This window comes from Bombina bombina, chromosome 4, assembly GCF_027579735.1.
Source record: "Bombina bombina isolate aBomBom1 chromosome 4, aBomBom1.pri, whole genome shotgun sequence".
Lineage (NCBI taxonomy): Eukaryota > Metazoa > Chordata > Amphibia > Anura > Bombinatoridae > Bombina > Bombina bombina.
In genome coordinates, this window is record NC_069502.1 from 1,078,499,215 (window position 1) to 1,078,521,217 (window position 22,003).

General features: G+C 38.8%; 1 protein-coding gene across 1 annotated transcript in view; it reads right to left on the reverse strand.

Annotated features, from left to right (window-relative positions):
* The window catches only part of TTC7A (tetratricopeptide repeat domain 7A), a 1,159,252-nt gene that overhangs the window by 336,037 nt on the left and 801,212 nt on the right, over positions 1-22,003 (reverse strand). The gene's annotated exons all lie outside the window — the stretch shown is intronic.

Below are 22,003 nucleotides of genomic sequence, written 5' to 3' on the forward strand. Positions count from 1 at the left end.
AGGAGTGAGATAAACCAGGTATTCCGTTTGCTCCCCCTCCTGTTTTTAAGAAAATGTTTCCCATATCTGACACCATGCGGGACTCGTGGCAGACGGTTCCTAAGGTGGAGGGAGCTATTTATACTCTATCTAAGTGTACAACTATACCTTTCGAAGACAGTTGTGCTTTCAAAGATTATATGGATAAAAAATTAGAGGGTCTCCTGAAGAAAATTTTTGTTCATCAAGGTTTTCTTCTCCAACCTATTGCGTGCATTGTTCCTGTAACTACTGCAGCTGCTTTCTGGTTCGAGGCTCTAGAACAGGCTCTTCATATGGAGACTCCATTAGAGGATATTATGGATAGAATTAAGGCTCTTAAGTTGGCTAATTCTTTCATTACTGATGCCGCTTTCCCACTGGCTAAGTTAGCGGCAAAGAATTCAGGTTTTGCCATTTTAGCACGCAGGGCATTCTGGCTTAAGTCCTGGTCTGCTGATGTATCATCAAAATCTAAACTTTTGAACATCCCTTTGAAAGGAAAGACCCTATTCGGGCCTGAACTGAAAGAGATTATTTCATACATCACTGGAGGGAAAGGCCATGCTCTCCCTCAGGATAAAACAAATAAATTGAGGACCAAACAGAATAATTTTCGTTCCTTTCGGAATTTCAAGGGTGGTCCCACTTCAGCTTCCCCTGCTGCAAAGCAAGAGGGGAATTTTGCCCAATCCAAGTCAGTCTGGAGACCTAACCAGGCTTGGAACAAGGGCAAACAGGCCAAGAAGCCTGCAGCTGCCTCTAAGACAGCATGAAGGGGTAGCCACCGATCCGGGACCGGATCTAGTAAGAGGCAGACTCTCTCTCTTCGCTCAGGCTTGGGCAAGAGATGTCCACGATTCCTGGGCTTTAGAAATTGTGTCACAGGGATATCTTCTGGACTTCAAAGACTCTCCCCCAAGGGGGAGGTTTCACACTTCTCAATTGTCTGCAAACCAGACAAAGAGAGAGGCGTTCTTACGCTGTGTAGAAGACCTACATACCATGGGAGTGATTCACCCAGTTCCAAAAGCGGAACAAGGGCTAGGGTTTTACTCAAACCTGTTTGTGGTTCCCAAAAAAGAGGGAACTTTCAGACCAATCTTAGATCTCAAAATTTTAAACAAGTTCCTCAGAGTACCATTGTTCAAGATGGAGACTATTCAGACTATTCTACCTCTGATCCAGGAGGGTCAATATATGACTACCGTGGACCTAAAGGATGCGTATCTACACACCCCTATTCACAGAGATCATCACCAATTCCTCAGATTCTCCTTTCTGGACAGGCATTACCAGTTTGTGGCCCTTCCCTTCGGGTTGGCCATGGCTCCCAGAATTTTCACAAAGGTGCTACGGTCCCTTTTGGCGGTTCTAAGACCGCGGGGCATAGCAGTGGCGCCTTATCTAGACAACATCTTAATTCAGGCGTCGACTTTCCAGCTAGCCAAGTCTCACATGGACATCGTGTTGGCTTTTCTGAGATCTCACGGGTGGAAGGTGAACATAAAAAAGAGTTCTCTCTTCCCTCTCACAAGAGTTTCCTTCCTAGGGACTCTGATAGACTCATTAGAAATGAAAATATTTCTGACGGAGGTCAGAAAATCAAAACTCTTAACCACTTGCCGAGCTCTTCATTCCATTCCTCGACCATCAGTGGCTCAGTGTATGGAGGTAATCGGTCTCATGGTAGTGGCAATGGACATAGTTCCTTTTGCCCGTCTACACCTCAGATCACTGCAACTATGCATGCTCAAACAGTGGAATGGAGATTATGCAGATTTATCTCCTCAACTGCATCTAGACCAGGAGACCAGAGACTCACTTCTCTGGTGGTTGTCTCAGGACCACCTGTCTCAGGGAATGTGTTTCCGCAGACCAGAGTGGCTCATTGTAATGACAGATGCCAGCCTGCTAGGCTGGGGTGCTGTCTGGAACTCCCTGAAAGCACAGGGCTTAGGGTCTTGGGAAGAAACTCTCCTCCTGATAAACATACTAGAACTGAAAGCGATTTTCAATGCGCTTCAGGCATGGCCTCAGCTAGCTGCGGCCAAACTCATCAGATTTCAGTCGGACAACATCACGACTGTAGCTTATATCAATCATCAAGGAGGAACACAGAGTTCTCTAGTGATGATGGAGGTAACCAAAATAATTTGATGGGCAGAGGATCACTCTTGCCATCTCTCAGCAATCCATATCCCAGGGGTAGAGAACTGGGAGGCGGATTTCCTAAGTCGTCAGACTTTTCATCCGGGGGAGTGGGAACTCCATCCGGAGGTATTTGCACAGCTGACCCAGCTATGGGGCACACCAGAATTGGATCTGATGGCATCCCATCAGAATGCCAAACTTCCTCGTTACGGGTCAAGTTCCCAGGATCCCCAGGCGGTACTGATAGATGCTCTAGCAGTACCCTTGTCCTTCAATCTGGCTTATGTATTTCCATCGTTTCCTCTCCTCCCACGTCTGGTTGCCAGAATCAAGCAGGAGAGAGCTTCGGTACTTCTGATAGCACCTGCGTGGCCACGCAGGACTTGGTATGCAGACCTAGTGGACATGTCATCTGTTCCACCGTGGACTCTGCCAATGAGGCAGATGTTCCAGACGTTCAAGCGTTTAGTCAGGCTTTAGTCAGAATCAAGCTTGTATTCAAACCTGTTGCTCCACCATGGAGCTTAAACTTAGTTCTTAAAGTTCTTCAAGGGGTTCCACTTGAACCTATGCATTCCATAGATATTAAGCTTCTATCTTGGAAAGTTCTAGCTATCTCTTCGGCTCGAAGAGTTTCTGAGTTATCTGCTTTACAGTGTGACTCACCTTATCTTGTTTTCCATGCAGATAAGGTGGTTTTACGTACCAAACCTGGATTCCATCCTAAGGTGGTTTCTAATAGGAATATCAATCAGGAAAATAATTTTGGTTCCTTCACTGTGTCCTAATCCTTCTTCAAAGAAGGAACGTCTGTAGCACAATCTTGATGTGGTTCGTGCTTTAAAATTCTACTTACAAGCAACCAAAGATTTCCGTCAAACATCTTCATTGTTTGTTGTTTATTCCGGTAAACGGAGAGGTCAAAAGGCTACGGCTACCTCTCTTTCCTTTTGGTTGAAAAGCATCATCCGTTTGGCTTATGAGACTGCTGGCAAGCAGCCTCCTGAAAGAATTACTGCTCATTATAGAAGAGCAGTGGCTTCCACATGGGCTTTTAAAAATGAGGCTTCTGTTGAACAGATTTGTAAGGCGGCGGCGACTTGGTCTTCGCTTCATACTTTTTCCAAATTTTACAAATTCGATACTTTTGCTTCTTCGGAGGCTATTTTTGGGAGAAATGTTCTACAAGCAGTGGTGCCTTCCGTTTAAGGTACCTGTCTTGTCCCTCCCTTCATCCGTGTCCTAAAGCTTTGGTATTGGTATCCCACAAGTATGGATGAATCCGTGGACTCGATACATCTTACAAGAGAAAACAGAATTTATGCTTACCTGATAAATTTCTTTCTCTTGTGATGTATTGAGTCCACGGCCCGCCCTGTCTGTTTAAGACAGGTAGTATATTTTTATTTGAAAAACTTCAGTCACCTCTGCACCCTATAGTTTCTCCTTTTTCTTCCTAGCCTTCGGTCGAATGACTGGGGGGCAGAGCTAAGGGAGGAGCTATATAGACAGCTCTGCTGTGGGTGCTCTCTTTGCCACTTCCTGTAGGGAAGGAGAATATCCCACAAGTATGGATGAATCTGTGGACTCGATACATCACAAGAGAAAGAAATTTATCAGGTAAGCATAAATTCTGTTTTTTCCAGTTGTCTAATACTGCAATGGCTGGGAGGCATCCTGCTCTGAACTCTAACCATTTAGACAGAGATTGCTTGAGCAGTGAAGGATCTCATTTATATCTGTGCCTACGTGGCCACAGCACAAGAGACAAGATATTCATCAAAATACTTTTAAGGTGTTGTTCTTCATAATTGGTTACCAAAAAATATATTTGCTTGCTATTATTTTGCTTATTTTATATACAGAATAAGGGCTAGATTCCGAAAAGAGCGCAATATTTGCGCTCCACTTAGTAACAACGGCACACGCAAATGTGCGCTGGTATTACAAGTAAATCGCAATGCAAAGGCAACCTTATATGTATATAAGCATATACATATATATTTACAGTTTAAACCTAAATGTGTTTTTTTCCAGATGCTTTTTAGAAGAAATGGCTTGTCAAAATAATCTTTTCACAGAGCAGTTCTTGGCCCATAAATCACCAACTCCTAGACATCAATGGGGAGAGAGTGTTAAAAAAAAAAAACACCAGCGACTGCGGAATGAAAAATCTCCGTAAAGCAGCCCCATTGATGTCTATAGGGAACACCCTAACATAAACTCCAAGTCTAAACACCCCTAATCTGCCACCCCTAACATCACCGACACCTAAAAAAAGTTATTAACCCCTAATCTGCTGCTCCCAACATCGCCGCCACTATAATAAAGTTATAATCCCCTATTCCGCCGCTCCCTGACATCGCAGACACTATAGTAAAGCTATTAACCCCTAATCCGCCGCTCCCCAACATCGCCAACACTATAATAAAGCTATTAACCCCTTAACCTCCGGCCTCCCACATCGCGGCCACTAAATAAACCTATTAACCCCTAAACCGCCAGCGCCCCCACATCGCAAAACACTAAATTAAACTGTTAACTCCTAAACCTAACACCCCCCTAACTTTAAATTAAAATATAACTATCTTAAAATAAATAAAAAATAACCTGTGAAATAAAAAAAAACCTAAGTATAAACTATAAATTAACCTAACATAACTAATCTAATAACATAAAAAAAAACTACCAATAAAAAATTTAAATTACAAATTTAAAAAAAACCTAACACTACGAAAAAAATAAAAAATCTAAAATTTCAAAATATAATAAACACTAAATTACAAAAAATAAAAAACACTAAACTTACAAAAAATAATAAACAAAATTATCAAAAATAAAAACAATTACACCTAATCTAATAGCCCTATAAAAATAAAAAGCCCCCCCCCACCGGTTCCTCTGAGCGAAGTGCCAGAAGCCCATCACAATATGGGTTGCTCTATTTTCAGGCAACGGAAGGCAAGGCCTTATATGGCATAGGGGAAGATGGGTCTCAGTTTAACGGAAGGCTTGTGATGTTGTTATACTCACCTGGAGGTCCGACATCTTGACTATGTACACAGCTGCTCCTCCTGCTGCCGACTTTCAGCTTGTTTGCGGTAAATACCCCGTTGATGCTTTTGTCATGGAAGCTCTCAAGGTGCCCCATAACCTCCGATAGGTTTGGAAACGCCCCAAGCTAGAGCCGATTCAAATTGCACAGAGATCTGGGGTAGGTTAAGATAACATGGACTTAGCTGGGTAGCCCTGTGACACTTTAATTGGAAGCTACTGGGCTTTAACGCACCTCAAGGACATATCTCATACTGCTGACCTGACTCCTTTTTTTTTTTTTTTTTTTTTTTAATTATTATATCGGGCGTTGGAATTTAGCAGTTATGATTTATAGTGTGCTGTAGATCCTCATTTCTCTTAGAAGCCAATTTGTATATTGAAATATAAAGGTCTACATTCAAATTTTCTATTGTGGAATCTGCTATGCCATATATAACTTTGAGCTTCTAAACTGTTTATGGGGGAAATATTATTGAAATGATGACCTACTTATTATATTCCTTGCCTATAGAATACCTTACAGCTGTTACTCCAACCCTAATTCATGTTATCATATACTTTATGGGGAATAATACAGTCATGTGGTTTTTGCAAAAGCTAATAATTGTATTTCAGGAATTCGTTTATATTATGTGTTTTTGTGTATCATATAGGGGTCTTGGTTTTTCACTTTTACTTCACAGGATAGGGCGACATATATATTTGCTCTTGGACGTTTCTCATCAACTACTGCATTTGGGTCATATCTAATCTAGAGCTACTCTCATTACTCAACCCCAAGATACACAAGCCCGAGTTACTTGTCTACAAGAAAGGATGGCCCTCATAGCTTCCCACCTCAGGTACACCTTATGATACCATGATATATTTACCTACATTAGCCGCCCACTTTATATTAATATTTGTATTATATGTTTAATAGTTTTGGCATTTGGTTTACCACCTATATAGACAGCCTACAACTTATAGTGTCTTTTTAAAATTTACTGCAAGCCTGTCCAATTAGTTCAACTTTTAGCGGTGCTTACCTGCTGAACAACTTATAACCCCTTGGTGTTATTAGACACTATAGCGCCTGTGAATTGACTAACACAATTTACCAGTTTGGCCTATATCAAATGGCCTACATGAGGCCGGCTAATTAGTCACCTATGCAAGATGTTAATGATATAACATATACCTATATCATTGCTATATATATCCTCTCAGCTCTCCTCACTGACATATGTGTTTGCTTAGGGTTTAAAAGTGACCTCTCGTGAAATATGGAGAGCATATATATTAGAAAAAAAATGGAGATTTCCTATCTATATGTTCATTACATTTGTTCTGACGTGTACTTTTCTTTGTACTTATTACTGATTAACCAAAATATCTACTCTGTGCCTACTTCTTATGAAGGTTTGGTTGAAACCTGCATATGTTTATCATATTTTTTGCTGTGAATGGACATGCTTTATATATTGTTATGCTAAAAATCTCAATAAAAGATTGTTAAAAGAAAAAAGCCCCCCCAAAATAAAAACACCCCCTAGCCTACAATAAACTACCAATATCCCTTTAAAGGGCCTTTTGTAGGGCATTGCCCTAAGTTAAACAGCTCTTTTACCTGTAAAAAAATACAAAGTACCCCCCAACAGTAAAACCCACTACCAAACCAACCCCCCAAAATGAATTAAAAAAAAAAAATAACTCTAAAAGAAACCTAAGCTACCTGAAGGGGCATTTGTAAGGGCATTCAGCTGTTTTTCATTGCCATTAAAAGGGCATTCAGCTCTTTTAAAAAAGCCCAAATCTAAAAAAAAAACACCCAAAAAAATAAAGAAAAAAAAAACCTAACAATAACCCCAGAATATCTAAGTCCGTACATACATTTCCATCAAGGCGGCGAGAAGTCTTCATCCCAGAGGCGATATCTTCATCCATCCCGGGGGTGTCTTCTATCTTCATCCCGGCAGTGCGGAGCAGAGCCATCCTGGAAGCCGAAAACATTCTTTGTGGAGTGTACTCTTCATACGGTCACCGCCGTACGCTGAAGTTAAATGCAAGGTAGCCGATTCAAAATGGCATACCTTGCATTCCTATTGGCTGATTTGATTCTTCAAATTCAAATCAGCCAATAGGATGAGAGCTTCTGAAATCCTATTGGCTGTTCAAATCAGCCAATAGGATGAGAGCTACTGAAATCCTATTGGCTGTTCAAATCCAGGATGGCTCTGCTCCGTGCTGCTGGGATGAAGATAGAAAAAGCCCCCCGGAAAGATGAAGATATCACCGTCTGGATGAAGACTTCTTGACACCTGGATGGAGATGGATGTCTAGACTTCAGGAACTGGTCCGTGAGTAGATATTATGGGGTTAATGTTTTTGGGCTTTTTTAAAAGAGCTGAATGCCCTTTTAAGGGCAATTAAAAAGAGCTGAATGCCCTTTTAAGGGCAATGTCCATAAAAATGTCCCTTTAGGGGCAATGGGTTGCGTAGTTTTTTTTTAGAGTTAGTTTTTTTATTTTGGGAGGTTGGTTGGGTTCTGAGTTTTACTGTTGGGGGACTTTGTATTTTTTTACCGGTAAAATAGCTGTTTAACTTAGTGTAATTCCCTACAAAAGGCCCTATTGGTAGTTTATTGTAGGCTAGGGGGTGTTTTTATTTTGAGGGGGCTTTTTTATTTTTATAGGGCTATTAGATTAGGTATAATTGTTTTTATTTTTGATAATTTTGTTTATTATTTTTTGCACTGACAGGCTAACCCCCCCCACCCCACCACCACCGCTTCAATCTATGCAGCAATGCTGGCAGAACTCATACGTCTATTTCCCAAAGACAACCTCTAGATATGACGCTGAGCACATGCACTCAACTTCTTTGGTCGACCATGGCGAGACTTGTTCTGAGTGGAACCTGTCCTGTGAAACCGTTCTATGGTCTTGACCACCGTGCTGCAGCTCAGTTTCAGGGTCTTGGCAATCTTTTTATAGCCTAGGCCATCTTAATGTAGAACAACAATTCTTTTTTATAAGATCCTCAGAGAGTTCTTTGTCATGAGGTGCCATGTTGAACTTCCAGTGACCAGTATAAGAGAGTGTAACACTAACGAGTCACATGACACCGGGGAGGAAAAATGGCTAATTGGGCCCAATTTGGACATTTCCACTGACCTTTTTTCTCTAAGTCTACAATCTATCTGTGTAGCTAATTTCTTCTAATGTTTTGGGTAAATCGGTGCAGGCCAGTTCATCCTTTATAGCTTTTGCTAAACCCAACCTAAACTGGTTTCTTAATGCTATCGGATTCCACTAAGAGTCTGTGGCACACTGTTTGAAGTCGGTGATATATTCTTCAACGGGCCGTTTTCCTTGTTTTCGGTTCCTCATAGTGGCCTCAGCGGTCAGTTGGATATTTGTGTCATGGTACAGTTTATCCGTAGTGGAGAATTTTTTTTCCAAAGATCCCAGTATGGGGTCATCTGTCTCACAGAAAGTCAGCCCAGACCCTAGGTTCCCCTCTCAAAAATGAGATTGTGGTTAACACCTTCACCCTCTCTGTGGGGTAGGTTCTGTGTTTTAAAGATTGAAAAGTAGCTGACAGGCGTTTTTAAACTATCTATATATTTTTCTGTTGCCTGAAAGGGTATCAGGGAGAGAAACCTGTGGTTCCAGAGTAGGGTCAGGTTGGTTTGATTTAACAGCTATAGAAACCTCTGATTATGTTCCAAAGAGATTGGTTCTAAACCTGTAAATCCCTAAGGCCTCGTATGAGTTGATCCACCTTTTGGGAGAGGTTGTAAACAACCTGTTGTAACTCTGCTGGATCCATAACTTTGGGCTTAGTATTATGTCAAGACTTTAAGGTAACTTTGTAGATCTCAACTGCAGAGTTAGCTTCTAACTTATACCAATTGTAATGGTTGGTTTGTATCACTATGACTCTCTATAATACTATGTGGAAGTATATAACAAGAGATAGATAAGGTACAATAATTATTCTACGTAAACATTACTGTATAAGAAAACTTTGTAGAAACAATTGTATCAGATAGTCAGATTTTCACAATAGGTACAATACTTATACTCTGCTGTGTGAACGGTGTTGAAAGGAATTAACTTTTTATATACTACTTTTTTTTTTTTTTTGTAAATAATTTTTTATTGAGGTTTTGCGATGAGAATAACAAACAATTATCGCCTTACAACATCAGAGACATTTACAGCATTTTTTTAAACGTATTGACACTTGCATAGTAAAGGAAAAAAATATAACAGTGCATAACAAGAGATAGGCTTATTGAACTTCTATTTTATAATACTATAGCTTAATTGGCTATATACTTCCTTTTATTTATTTTTTTTAGAGAAGGATCCGGTTCTGGCTTTCAGAGGTGGAGTATCAGTTAGTCAGGAGTGACGAGCCTGCAGCGAGTATGACGGTTGAAGACCTCACTGCAGGGGGAGGAGCCAACTTCTGTTTGTTACGGTGAATCCTTTTTCTCCGTTCAAATACAGATGTCACAATATTTAATCAGATCCCTCTATGCAGCGTGCTGGAGCAAGTGTAAGTACAGTAGGATTATGCCAAAATCAGGAAGATAAATCCGGTAACGGATTGAGAGGTAGTGAGTCTTTTCCATTAGGATGCCTTGTATAATCCGTAGGTTTAGCCCAGCTGATCTGTGTGTAGACCGAAGAGAAGGCTCAAGTTTCGGTGGCTGATTTGTGGCTGGATAAGTTTTTTTTTAAGAAACTCTGATGTAGAGACTAAAGTGCAGCAGTTGAAATAAGGTTACAGTGGGAACCTCGTAGAGACAAACCAGGAAGATATTTTACTGTAGGAAAGTTTCTTTAGCTTGAGATAGTCCGTGGGGAAAGAAACGGGCAAGTTACTTTTCTCAATGAGAGATGACAGTGGAAATCCAATAGAATGTTTGGGAGCTCAGAAATCACTGTAGTGGCTTGTAGTGGGTGCGTTCGAGATTTAAAGAGATGGTAGGACGTCCTAAGCTTAAAGGGACAGTAACTCTGTGTGAGCTTAGACAGGATCCTGACAGAGACTGACTGGCAAACACTTCCCCAGTTCTATTCCTCCTACAGCAAAGAAGGCTTGATGCAAAGTTGGATCAAAATGGGGGTGAGGAAAGATTCACATTTTTACTTTATGACATGGCCATCAAAACCTGGTTTATGTAACAAAAATTATTTTGAAATATATAATACAGTTGAAAACTACTGATAAAAATGCTGTGTAAATAATTTCACAATCGTAAAATTTGTTTATTATATATTTTTTAATAAATACGGAGAGATGGTAGAATGAAAGCCATATAAATTGGTATAGGCAGTTATGCCATGGCAAACAAGTCATTAACCCCTTGCTCAAACATCAGAAAATACCCTTTTAGAACTGTGGTGCACAGTTGCAATTAGTGGCCTTCTATGACTCTTTTTGCCCAAACATATTTAAAAATACCCTCTCAGAATTGTGATGCACAGCTGCGACCTTCTATGACCCTTTGCCCAAACATATATAAAAATCCAAATGGGCCCTGGACCCACTGCTATAACGTGTCTAAAAATCCTCTTTCAGAGGATTTATTTTATGTATCCAGTGGTTCAAATTCTATGGCTTTTAAAAACCAATGATCACATTATGCTGCTATTCTGCCTATTCAAGTTCTGAGATATACCCAAATGTTTCCACCAAAATAGATCTGCCGCACAGAATATTATCTGGGAGCCATTTTATGAGCACAACAGAGGTCAGACGAATGTGCCTGTTAACAGTGATACTGCCATCTTTCCTGAATTCGGCCTAATTCTAACAGTAATTTATGTGCAAAATGTTATTCATTGCTCAGTGTAAACAGGAGCAAGCAATGTTCTCACAGTAAAATAATTGGAAACAGAAGAAATATATTTCATTGTCCTTGTATGAATTTCTCTCAGTAATCTCATATGGCAAATTACCGAACCCAATAAAAAGCTGTCGACTATAGCTTGGATCAAACACTGTCAAATTTTCCCTTCTTATTCATTTAGCTGTTTGGAAAGCATCCAGGTCTTGTTAAATACGCAATCTGAATTCAAATCAGGCTATTATCTTCATTGTATACTGGCACTAAATATAAATAAAAGAGCTTAACTCATGAAATATGTGTAGTTTTTAGCAATCCTAGATATGTTTTTATTTTTGCAGTGTGTTTAAGTAAAAGGTCATACTGCAAACACATATGGTGTCTGAATATATGTGTTTGTACAGTGACTTTTCATATGTGACTAAACAGACAACATAATATGTTGAAACAGCTGCAACATCTGGCTAAGTGCTAGACTGATGGAAAGTCAGCAAACTAGTGTCATGATACTATGAAATTAACATATATAGTAAATAATAAATGGGGACTTTCCAAATGGCGCTCTGCACACAAATTACAATGGTGATAGCTAAATAAACAGTACGTCCTTCTTCCAGTACCCCCCTCCCCCACCAAATTACACTAAACATGTATATTTTAATAAAATAGCTGGTATTTTACATACATAGATGATTATATTTTTTTCTAAAGCCGATTTAGACATTGTAATTGCTAGAAATAATCACTAAATATGTGGTTACCTGAAGCTCAAATATTAAAGCCTGAATGTACACTCAATGGGAAGGAATGCTGTGCTTCTCACTGTAAACAGAACTGTTTTAATATATTTTTGTTTTTGTTTAACAAAATGTTATTTTTCATTTCATGTTCTGGATAGCAATGAGTATTAGAAATATCACATGTAATGAAATTAACGACAGAGCTGGTACGTATTTGAGACGTGCTGCTGAATTAGCACATAGTCCCAGCACAAGCACCCCACGTATGTTTCAGAAGTAGCTATTTTACACGTGTCATGCTGCTTTTAATATCACCGTACAACTGGTATATGTGATACTTTTGCTTATTTTGACTTAACTATACTATCCCATTTAAGGGACATTTTAACAAATTATTATTAGATGTTAATGGATTTCCTTGAGCTACAAACTATTTTTTTTTATTTTTTAGATTTGTTTCATTTTTTTATAAAATCGGCTTTATTGTTGGAAAAATACATAGGGTTTCAATGAATGTGTCAATAATATTCCATTCACAAGACCATGTTACATGTATTTTGTCGATTCAAAATCTTTTTACATTTATACCACACAATGTGAAATAGTTGAAAAGCAAAAATTGTGAAAGGCTAATAAAACAAAAGAAAAACCTAATCCAGTTGAAAGAGTATTATTCAGGTAGCAATTTATTTTTTGCAATATAAACATTTTATGTAGCTCTTATCTGAGTGTAGGTGTTTTCTGTTTTGTATTTAATGAATGCATATTCCTCTAATCCTAATATTTGGTGCAATATTTGAAGCCATTCGGCCATTGTAGGTGAATCCCTTTGTTTCCATCTTTTGGCTAATAGAAGTTTCATGCTATTACTAGCCATAAAAATAATTTTCTTTTTATGTGTCTGTATCTTTTTAGGTGGGATATTAAGTAACCAAATGCTTGAGTCAGAAGGGAGTGGGATTTCTAGCATTTAGATGTTTCCTTAGCAATGTTTTCCCATGAGTCTCAAATAATCGGGCAAGACCACCTTATATAGAAACATACGGCTAGATTAAATGTTTTGCGGTAAGCTGAAAAAGCAGTGTTAACAGGTCCTAACGCTGCTTTTTCACTACCGCTGGTATTTTGAGTCTTGCAGGTTTAGGGGCACCGCACACTTTTTTGGCCTTACCGCAAAACGACTTACGTAAAGTTTGTAAAGCCTTTTTTCTATGGGACTTCCATAGCACTGGTATTACGAGCTTGTCCTGGGAGGCCAAAAAGTGATCGGTACACCCTACCCCATCAAGATTCCTAACACATTTTAAAGTCAGTAGTTATGAGTTTTACGCTACAACGGCGTAGCATAAAACTCATAACTAAAGTGCTAAAAAGTACACTAACACCCATAAACTACCTATTAAAACCTAAACCGAGGCCCTCCCGCATCGCAAACACTATAATAAAATGTTTAACCCCTGATCTGCCGCTCCGGACATCGCCGCCACTATAATAAACATATTAACCCCTAAACCGCCACACTTCTGCCTCGCAAATACTAGTTAAATAATATTAACCCCTGATCTGCCGTCCCTAACATCGCCGCCACCTACATTATACTTATTAACCCCTAATATTCCGCTCTGGACATCTCCACAACCTACATTATATTTATTAACCCCTAATCTGCTGCCTCCAACATCGCCGCCACCTACCTACATTTATTAACCCCTAATCTGCCGTCCCCAACGTCGCTGCCAATATTCTAAATGTATTAACCCCTAAACCTAAGTCTAACACTAACCCTAACACCCCCTAACTTAAATATAATTTAAATAAATCAAAATAAAATTACTATCATTAACTAAATAATTCTTATTTAAAACTAAATACTTACTTGTAAAATAAACCCTAAGCTAGCTACAAAATAACTAATAGTTACATTTTAGCTAGCTTAGGGTTTATTTTTATTTTACAGGCAAATTTGTATTTATTTTAACTAGGTAGAATAGTTATTAAATAGTTATTAACTATTTAATAACTACCTAGGTAAAATAAATACAAAGTTACCTGTAAAATAAAACCTAGGTTACACTAACACCTAACACTACACTACAATTAAATCAATTCCCTAAAATTAAATACAATTAAATAAATTAAATTAGCTAAATCACAAAAACAAACACTAAATGACAGAAAATAAAAAACAAATTACAAGATATTTAAACTAATTACACCAAATCTAATAGCCCTATCAAAATAAAAAAGCCCCCCCCCAAATAAAAAAACCCTAGCCTAAACTAAACTATAAATAGCCCTTAAAAGGGCCTTTTGCGGGGCATTGCCCCAAAGAAATCAGCTCTTTTACCTGGAAAAAAATACAAACAACCCCCCCAACAGTAAAACCCACCACCCACACAACCAACCCCCCAAATAAAAACCTAACTAAAAAAAAACTAAGCTCCCCATTGCCCTCAAAAGGTCATTTGGATGGGCATTGCCCTTAAAAGGGCATTTAGCTCTATTGCATGCCCAAAGCCCTAACCAAAAAAAAAAAACAGACCAAATACACCCTTAAAAAAATCCTAACACTAATCCCCGAAGATTCAGTTACCGGGAGAAGTCTTCATCCAAGCGGCAAGATGTCCTCAACGAAGCTGGCAGAAGTGGTCCTCCAAACGGGCAGAAGTGGTCCTCCAAAACGGGCAGAAGTCTTCATCCAGACGGCATCTTCTATCTTCATCCTTCCGGCGCAGTGCGGGTCTATCCTCAAGACATCCGACGTGGAGCATCCTCTTCTTCCGACGAACTAACGACGAATGAAGGTACCTTTAAATGACGTCATCCAAGATGGTGTCTCTTAGATTCCGATTGGCTGATAGAATTCTATCAGCCAATCGGAATTAAGGTAGAAAAATTCCTATTGGCTGATTGGATCAGCCAATAGGATTGAGCTTGCATCCCATTGGCTGATTGTAACAGCCAATAGAATGCAAGCTCAATTCTATTGGCTGATTGGATCAGCCAATAGGATTGAAGTTCAATCCTATTGGCTGATCCAAGCAGCCAATAGGATTTTTTCTATCTTAATTCTGATTGGCTAATAGAATTCTTTCAGCCAATCAGAATCTAAGGGACACCATCGTGGGTGACGTCATTTAAAGGTACCTTCATTCGTCGTTAGTCCATTGGAAGAAGATGATGCTCCACGTCGGATGTCTTGAAGATGGACCCGCTCCGCGCTGGAAGGATGAAGATAGAAGATGCCGTCTAAGTGAAGACTTCTGCCCGTCTGGAGGACCACTTCTGCCGGCTTCGTTGAGGACATCTTGCAGCTTGGATGAAGACTTCTCCCGGTAAGTGAATCATCGGGGGTTAGTGTTAGGATTTTTTAAGGGTGTATTGGGTGGGTTTATTTTTTAGGTTAGGGCTTTGGGCCTGCAATAGAGCTAAATGCCCTTTTAAGGGCAATGCCCATCCAAATGCCCTTTTCAGGGCAATGGGGAGCTTAGGTTTTTTTAGTTAGGCTTTTATTTGGGGGGTTGGTTGTGTGGGTGGTGGGTTTTACTTTTGGGGGTGTTTGTATTTTTTTTTTACAGGTAAAAGAGCTGATTTCTTTGGGGCAATGCCCCGCAAAAGTCCCTTTAAGGGCAATTGGTAGTTTAGTTTGGGCTAGTTTTTTTTTTATTTTGGTGGGGCTTTTTTTATTTTGATAGGGCTCTTAGATTAGGTGTAATCAGTTTAAATATATTGTAATTTGGTGACACTCTTCGGTCTGGTACTGCTTTCTCTGTATGTGCCCACTTAAAGGAAAATTTTATCAAAGTGGCATTCCGATGGTACTTCCATCCCTCAAGATTACATAAGACACAGGCAAACACAAATTGTTTACAAGGTTGTAACGAGAGAGGGACGTATTCCCATATGTGGTGGCATTGTTGTTACGTGACTAATATATGTCCCAAGCATCATCTCTTCTGAGTGAAATTATGGAAAGGCAAATTAATTTATCCCCTACCCAGGCACTTAACACGAACCTCTTCCAGACCTGAACTCAAATAACACGAACCTCTTCCAGACCTGAACTCAAAAGCAAATAAATTAGTAGCACTTATCTGTACTATAACTAAATTAAACATAGCTAGATACTGGAAGACATCAGTACCATCATTCTCGTTAATCAGAAATAAGATCGATTTCTACTATAAGATGAGTAGCGCCTCTGCAGATATAATAGGCAATAAGGAGCAGTTTCTAATGATATGGGAACCTTGGATAATGTATTCTGAAGCCAGAAATATACAGCAGAGATTTAGAACATCTGACTAAAATCAAAGGAGATACAAGATGGGTAACCTCCTGCCTCTCCCGCTCCTGCCCAGCATGTCTGGGTGGGTCACAACACACTTCCCTTCCCCTTCCTTTGGGATGTATCCAATTTCCCCTGAGGCAGGGGGGTAATTAGGCGAGCTAGATAGGACACCACGGGTCTTTCCCCAGGCTGGGTCCCCTCCCATATAGGGTTCTGAAAGGTTGTTGCTGATAATAATGGCTTTTGCGGAGTTTCTGCCTATGTATGTGAGGTAAACGTAGTCATGTTTGAAGATGGAGAGAAGATTTGTAAAATGACTTAAATTGTAATTATGATGGAATTCTTTGTCAAATGTAAAATGTACACTGTAAAATTCAATAAAAACTTTTGTTCATAAATATCTTGTAATTTGTTTTTTATTTTCTGTAATTTAGTGATTTAGCTAATTTAATTTAATTTATTTTTAATTGTTTTTAATTTAGTTAATTTATTTAATTGTAGTGTAGTGTTAGGTGTTAGTGTAACTTAGGTTAGGTTTTATTTTACAGGTAAATTTGTATTTATTTTAGCTAGGTAGTTAGTAAATAGTTAATAACTATTTACTAACTATTCTACCTAGTTAAAATAAATACAAACTTGCCTGTGAAATAAAAATAAACCCTAAGCTAGATACAATGTAACTATTCGTTATATTGTAGCTAGCTTAGGGTTTATTTTATAGGTAAGTATTTAGTTTGACCATTAAATAGAAATTATTTAGTTAATGATAGTAATTTTATTTAGATTTATTTAAATTATATTTAAGTTAGGGGGTGTTAGGGTTAGGGATAGACTTAGGTTTAGGGGTTAATAAATTTAGAATAGTGGTGGCGACATTGAGGGCGGCAGATTAGGGGTTAATAAATGTAGGTAGGTTGCGGCGATGTTAGGGGCAGCAGATTAGGGGTGAATAATATTTAACCAGTGTTTGAGAAGCGGGAGTGCGGAGGTTTAGGGGTTAATATGTTTATTCTAGTGGCGGCGATGTAAGGAGCGGAAGATTAGGGGTTACAAATTTTATTTTAGTGTTTGCGATGTGGGAGGGCCTCGGTTTAGGGGTTAATAGGTAGTTTATGGGTGTTAGTGTACTTTTTAGCACTTTAGTTATGAGTTTTATGCTACCGTGTTGTAATATAAAACTCATAACTACTGACTTTAAAATGCGGTAGGAATCTTGACAGGATAGGGTGTACCGCTCACTTTTTGGCCTCCCAGGACAGACTCATAATACCAGCGCTATGAAAGTCCCATAGAAACTTTACGAAGTTGTTTTGCGGTAAGGCCAAAAAAGTGTGCGGTGCCCCTAAACCTGCAAGACTCGTAATACCAGTGGTAGTAAAAAAGCAGTGTTAGCACCTGTTAATGCTGCTTTTTAGCTTACCACAAAACTTGTAATCTAGCCGTCAGTAATCAATGATGCCAGGTAGATACCTAGGTGTTTTAAGGTCTTCTTCTGCCTTTTAAATGGGCACAAACAATCTAGTTTTTGAATATAACTATCTTCACAGTTTACGGCTAGCATTTCTGACTTGGTTTTATTTATGAGAAAGTTTGAAACTTTAAGAAATGTATCTAATTCTGAGTATAGAGTAGGTATGGAGGTTATAGGATCTGTGAGGAAAAACAAAATATCATCTGCGAATAGAAGGATTTTATGGGTGTTATTTGTGATTTTGATGCTATTGATCTTATTTTGGTCTCTTATCACAGTTGCTAGTGCTTCCACCACACATGCGAAAAGTAAAGGGGATAGGGGACATCCCTGTCTGGTGCATTTAGTGATGTCAAACAAGTGTGATAGGTGACCATTTACTCTGACCTTAGCGGAAGGAGAAGAGTAAAGGGCCATGGTTTTTTATATGAACGAGATGCCTAGTTGAAATTTATGAAGCATAGCTCTAAGGAAGTCCCAACAGACGTGGTCAAATACTTTTTCCATGTCCGTGGACACTATGGCCAAGGGGATTCTTTTGTTATGGGCATATTCTATGAGGTTTAAAGCTCTCACTGTGTTATCTGTGGCATCTCTGGATTGGATGAAACCCACTTGATCATTTTTAATGAGATGTGGGAGTACCCGATTGAGTCTGTTGGCTAAAATTTTAGTTCATATTTTGATATCCAAGTTTAATAGGGATATAGGTCTGAAATTTTCCACTTTATCTGGGGGTTATCGGGCTTCAGCAGGACGACAATATGAGCTTTTAAAATTGTGTGTAAGAATGGGTTGTTTTCGTTGATTGCATTAAACATGTCAAGGAGGTGTGGAGCTAGCAGATCCCTTATTTTTTTATAATATGTATTAGTGTAACCATCTGGACCCGGTGCTTTACTAAGAGGGAGGTCCTTGAAAACGTTAGTGAGCTCTTCATAGCTAATAGGTTTGTTAAGGTATTCTATTTGTTCTGGTGTGATGGGAAGGTCAGTTTTTCTAAATATTCATGGATAAGATTACTTTTAATATCTAAGTTAACTGACTTTGCGTCCTTTGAGGATTTCAGGTTATACAATTGCTCATAGTAAGACCCGAATGCCTCTGCAATCTGGTCTGTTGTGTAATGTTCCCTTCCTTCTCTATCTCTGATATGTAACACCTACGCTTTGTTGATTTTTCGTTTGAGTTTTCTGGCAAATAAGGAGCTGCTTATATTATTTCCTTCAAAGTATACTTGACCTAATCTTATTGCGTATTGCTTACACTCCCTATCTATAATGTTTTGTATTGTTGATCTACAATCATCTATAGATTTCAACAGTTGTTCATCATCAGGTTTGAATTTATGTTGGTACTCTTAGGCCTAGATTTGGAGTTTGGCGGTAGCCGTGAAAACCAGCGTTAGAGGCTCCTAACGCTGGTTTTAGGCTACCGCCGGTATTTGGAGTCAGTCAGGAAAGGGTCTAACGCTCACTTTCCAGCCGCAACTTTTCCATACCGCAGATCCCCTTACGTCAATTACGTATCCTATCTTTTCAATGGGATCTTTCTAACTCCGGTATTTAGAGTCGTGTCTGAAGTGAGCGTTAGAATTCTAACGACAAAACTCCAGCCGCAGAAAAAAGTCAGTAGTTAAGAGCTTTCTGGGCTAACGCCGGTTTATAAAGCTCTTAACTATTGTGCTCTAAAGTACACTAACACCCATAAACTACCTATGCACCCCTAAACCGAGGTCCCCACACATTGCCGCCACTCGATTAATTTTTTTAACCCCTAATCTGCCAACCGCCACGTATGTTATACTTATGTACCCCTAATCTGCTGCCCCTAACACCGCCGACCCTATATTATATTTATTAACCCCTAATCTGCCCCCCACAACGTTGCCGCCAGCTACCTACACTTATTAACCCCTAATCTGCCGTTCGCACGCCGCCGCCAGCTACATTATAGCTATGTACCCCTAATCTGCTGCCCCTAACACCGCCGACCCCTATATTATATTTATTAACCCCTAACCTGCCCCCCTCAACGTCGCCTCCACCTGCCTACACTTATTAACCCCTAATCTGCTGAGCGGATCTCACCGCTACTATAATAAAGTTATTAACCCCTAATCCGCCTCACTCCCGCCTCAATAACCCTATAATAAATAGTATTAACCCCTAATCTGCCATCCCTAACATCGCCGACACCTAACTTCAAACATTAACCCCTAATCTGCCGACTGGAGCTCACCGCTATTCTAATAAATTTATTAACCCCTAAAGCTAAGTCTAACCCTAACACTAACACCCCCCTAACTTAAATATAATTTAAATCTAACGAAATTAATTAACTCTTATTAAATAAATTATTCCTATTTAAAGCTAAATACTTACCTGTAAAATAAATCCTAATATAGCTACAATATAAATTATAATTATATTATAGCTATTTTAAGATTAATATTTATTTTACAGGTAACTTTGTATTTATTTTAACCAGGTACAATAGCTATTAAATAGTTAAGAACTATTTAATAGCTAAAATAGTTAAAATAATTACAAAATTACCTGTAAAATAAATCCTAACCTAATTTACAATTAAACCTAACACTACACTATCAATAAATTAATTAAATAAAATACCTACAATTACCTACAATTAAACCTAACACTACACTATCAATAAATTAATTAAATACAATACCTACAAATAACAACAATGAAATTAACTAAAGTACAAAAAATAAAAAAGAACTAAGTTACAAAAAATAAAAAAATATTTACAAACATAAGAAAAATATTACAACAATTTTAAACTAATTACACCTACTCTAAGCCCCCTAATAAAATAACAAAGCCCACACCCTGCCTATGTTTCATTGCATACAGGTTTAAAGCAGTGGCTTATTCTTCACCCCCAGGGAAATGTTAGGACCCACTCCCTCAGCTTACCCATCAAAAAGAGCTAGTGAACATCACTGTTTATATTATATATGTTAACTGATGTGTTATACTCCAAATGTACCTATGGGATCAATAGCAATATGTTGGCAAGGCATACTACAACCTATATAGTTATATACTTTCTCTGGAAACATGAAGCTCTCCTGGTTTTATAATGCAACTCTGTTATATATGGGATCATGCTCAACTTTGGCTGACAGTTTTAGCTATGAAATTGGTTGGACTCCTTCCCCCTCCCCCCCCCCCCCTTATAGTGCTCATTATCATTAGCAGGGCTTATATGATACCTTCAATAACTGTGGGACAACATACGAGTTATTATCCTGCTTAAGTTTATGTACATTTTAGTTTTCATTATATGAATGGAATAGAGGTAACATATCTCCCCATAGGCTCTATAACCTCTAGGACAATCATTGGTAATGTTAGTTGGGTCCCTCAATATATGTAACTCATTACTAGCAAGGCGAGGCCCAAAGGATACCTCTAAGCACAAAGGAGAACCCTCCCATCCCTCAAATTAAAAGGAAAAATGAGGTTTACTTTATTTTATGCCTACAGAAATGTTGTCTGGACCTGCTCCAGTAGCACCGTCCAGAGCTATATAGTAATTGTGTTATCTATGGTATACTAGGAGGTACATTATTATTATTAATTTTTTTTTTTCTTATTTTTTTTATCCTGGTCCTCCTTTCCCTTTATATTAACTTAGAGGTCTCCTAACTAACTAGCAGTTAAGCTACATGTTGACATTATCTCTGTCCCCGCCAATTTATTGCTAAACAGCAAATGTTTACACCACGTTCCATGTGTCTTTTTCACTTATTTTTCAAAAATGAGGTTTATTTGGAGAGATCCATGAGTGGTCTCCATTATTCCACAGAGCCTTCTACCTTTTTAATCCTTCATATGAGGCCCAAAAGTGGCCTATCATATTCACTGTAAGGCTCAGCGATTGTATGGCATGATGTATATCTTGTGTTTTTTTATCTTGATATCGCTTTGTAACTGTTGTTTCTCTTTATTTCAAGAAGTTTGTATGCCTTATTTCTAACCTCAAAAAAAAAAAAAAAAAAAAAAAAAAAATAACAAAGCCCTCCAAAATAAAAAATGCCCTACCCTATTCTAAATTACAAAAGTTCAAAGCTCTTTTACCTTACCAGCCCTGAACAGAGCCCTTTGCGGGGCATGCCCCAAGAAATTCAGCTCTTTTTCCTGTAAAAAAACACATACAATACCCCCCCCAACATTACAACCCACCACCCACATACCCCTAATCTAATCCAAACCCCCCTTAAATAAACCTAACACTAAGCCCCTGAAGATCTTCCTACCTTGTCTTCACCTCACTGGGTATCACACCGATCCGTCCTGGCTCCGATATCTTCATCTAAGCCCAAGCGGGGGCTAGACATCCATCATCCGACGGCTGAAGAAGTCCAGAAGAGGCTCCAAAGTCTTCATCCTATCCGG